This window comes from Hyperoodon ampullatus (assembly GCF_949752795.1).
Source record: "Hyperoodon ampullatus genome assembly, chromosome: 5".
Classification (NCBI taxonomy): Eukaryota; Metazoa; Chordata; class Mammalia; order Artiodactyla; family Ziphiidae; genus Hyperoodon; species Hyperoodon ampullatus.
The window spans coordinates 41,912,881-41,916,364 of NC_136918.1; positions in this window are offsets into that span (position 1 = coordinate 41,912,881).

The window sequence follows — 3,484 nt, forward strand, 5'->3', positions numbered from 1 at the left end:
TGAACTAGTCATTCAGCTACAGTGACCATGAGGTGCCCATCTTGGACTTCCCTCTCCTTCTCTGGGTTCTGCTGGTTCTCCTCTGTTGCCCACGTACCTTCTAGAAGAAGCCTCACCGTTGCTGTTCTAGCCCTGGTCAGAACCTAACATTCCAGCCAGAGTGGTCAGAGTTTCCAGGGCTCTGTCTCCAGGGCTGTGCTGGCTTCCAGGCAGTATCCGTGAGAAGTGCCTCTTCCGCAGCTCAGTGCCACCCTTGGTCACCTGGGCCCCAGTGGTTCTGCTTATGCCAAGAATCTCACAAAATAGTTTTTAAACAAGACCTGCCAGCTTCCTCCACCCTGCCCACCCCAGTCCACACTAATTATAGGCACTCAAAGCCAGTCAATGGAAAACTGAAAGAATGAACCGTGCTGTCTTCTCTCTTTTTCTTGTCTTTCTCTTCCCACACTCTGTCCCCACCCAAACTTCATCTCTCTCTCCCCCCAGTTATGTATAAGACACAAATACCCATAAATATTTCCTCCGTGTGTGTGTGTGAATGTGTATAAACGCAGCAGTGATGTTGTAAGCAGTCAAATATTCTGTTACGCTTGGTATTAATTTGCTGGCCTCTTTTAAGTGTCAGTCACACAGTTAATGGCTACTACAGCTGCCTTTATTAAAGTTCTGACCACTGGAATTTCTCTCTCTGAGCTCAAGAAATTCAAAATAAATTGTAAAGCTTGACACAGAATCAGTCCGAGCAAATAGCAGTGAGTGACAGGGCACCTGAGAGTATTTGTCTCTTGCTCAAGTACTATAAGATGTCGCAAGTCTTGAACTGGACTCGGAATCAGTTGTAGGAACTCCATTAATGGGGATGTGTACAGGTAAAGCCCAGAATACTTCCTGCAACCTTGAGGAGTTAGGCAGAGAATTCACCAACTGTTGTGTGGCCTTCTGACAAGAAGCCTAACAGGTTTCTAGGTTTTCATCCTACTCGATGAAGTATACTAAAAAAAAAAAAGAGTTCCACATATTCATCTTCCCTTGGTAGATCCTCTCAAAAGCTATGTAAGGTCCAGAGAGGTTAATTAATGATCTGTCCAAAAACATGCACCCAGGGATGGCAGAGCCAGGCAAGGACCCAGGTCTTCTCATGTGAAATAGCATGGCTTTCCTGTGCACATACTTACCTGCAGACCATCTTTCCACAAATGAGACACGCCCTCTCCTATTTTCCCCCTTGGGTGTCCCCGTCTTGTCACTCACCACTAACAGAGTCCTCCCTGAAGAGACAGTTATACAGTCTACTCTTCCCACTGAGCTGAGGCCAGTAGATGTCGATAGCTTATTATCAAATGGGCTCCAACTCTTTACAAATGAGTTTAACCCCCTCTTAAGTCTCTTTTTGACCTCAGAACAGAAATTAATTGAACCTAGATGACTCCCAGGCAAATTTCAACCTCTACAGGCAGATAAATAGTACTACAAAAAGAAAGTTTCATCTATATGGAGTTACAACCAAGGAAACCTAAAACATGTAACACCATTAATGTTGTAGGACATTGTAAGTTTTGGCATACAGTTTTCACAAGGAAAGAAACTGGAGGAGAAGATAATTATATTGAGTGTGTGTATGTGTGTGTATGGTGGATTTTTTTAATGGAAAAAAATACATCACTACATTTTAACAAAACTTGAGAATAGAGAGGTAATCTTTGTTACTAAAGGATACAGAGTAAATCCAGCAAGAGGTCTTCTTGGTCTGTATTTCCATCAAATTCTCTGTATCATTCAACACCTTATGACCATACTTTGTTCTTTTCTTCCATTCTTTCATTCAAACACGAATTTTGGCTTGCTTATTATGTGAGGATACCTTACCAGTTGAACCATATTCCCTGCCCCTGTACAATACTGACTCCCCAACCTGCCCTGACTTGTCTTTTCATTTTCCTTCTTAAATGCTACATGTCTTCCTAACTTTTTAATTGCACTCTGTTACCTTTATGTCAGAAAGAGAAAAACAAATACTAAGTCCTTTTTACCTCCTGTTTCTTAGGACATTAGCCAAGGCTAGTCCTTTGCTCTCCCAATAATCCCTCTCCCATGCATTCTCTTTTCATCTTCTTTTTATTCATTCTCCTAGCCAGCTGATGACCTCCAAAACCACACTGCCACTTCTGTTCTTTCAACTACGTGCCAGTAGTATGTCTGTTTTCCTAGATTTGTCTGTTTATATTTTGTCATTATCTCAAATCCAACTCATCCAAAGGGTACACATCATCTTCTCTCACCAGCTCAGCTCAATTACAGTTATTCTTCCAGTTAGTCAGGCTGAAAAATTGGCATTATTTTTAACTTATTCTTCATTTTCACCTCTTATAATTAGAAAAGTTTGTCAAACACTGAAGTCTACTTATTCCTCTCTATACCTGCTGCCATTACCTTGTGAAGACTTGCTGGTCCACATGTGAATTATTGCAGTGGCTAGATTTGTGGCTTCCCTGTCTCTGGTCTCTTCTCACTCCAACCCACTCTGCATACCCCTTCGAGAAATTGTTCCTTCAACACCATTTTCATCATGTCACTCCTCTACTCAAATATCTGTAATGATTTTTTTATAAATAATTCTGAAGCTCCTTGTCAGGTTTTCAAAGCATACCATGTCATGGTATAATCGTGTTGACTAGTTTAATCCCAGTACTACTCTACATTCACTTCCTCATCTACCCAGAGTGGCTTTCCTATTCTGTCATAAATATGCCTCACACCACTTTGTATTTGCTCACGTAGGTCCCATTTTCCACAAGTGGCTCATTCTTGACCCTTCAAGTCTTGAGATTCAACTTATCCTTCAAGACCTAACCCATGTTCCTCTTTCTTTAGGAACCTCTGTTGGTCAGCTGCCAGTTTGCTCCCAGGTCCATCCTCTCCCTTCCCTTGTGCTCCCTGTATCATTACTAGGGAACTAGGCTCCTTTGCCCTCAAGCTTCTAGGTGGCTTTGGCCCCCAGAACCCATAGGAAAAGAGTACAGGGGAAGAGGAAATCTAGCAGTGTTTTTCTTTTCTTTCTTCTATGCTTTCTGTGATGTCTCCAATAATGGCTATGTCTCCTCCATGGCTCTGCCTAATATGGACAGTCCCAGCTTCTTAAGTCTGGAAACAACAACACCTTTCTTTGGTCCTACCAGGTTAAGGGTGGTTTTTGTTTTCCGTGTTACCTCAACAGCCCCTGTTTGGTTTCTCAGCTCTTCTATCACAGGTATGGCCAATTCCCTACATTGAAATTCCCTCTATTTAAATATTTAGCATTTCTGTTTCCCTGTCCAGACTCAAGCAAAGTTGAACAAATAACTTTAAACATCCTTCCTTGCTCTAACAGTCTTTGTCCATTACCACATAATGTGGCCCTTTGTTATATAGGGGTTGGAATTGTGCAATACTTTTTCTCATTTATTCATTCATTCAACAGATGTCTATTAATATATATAATGTACAT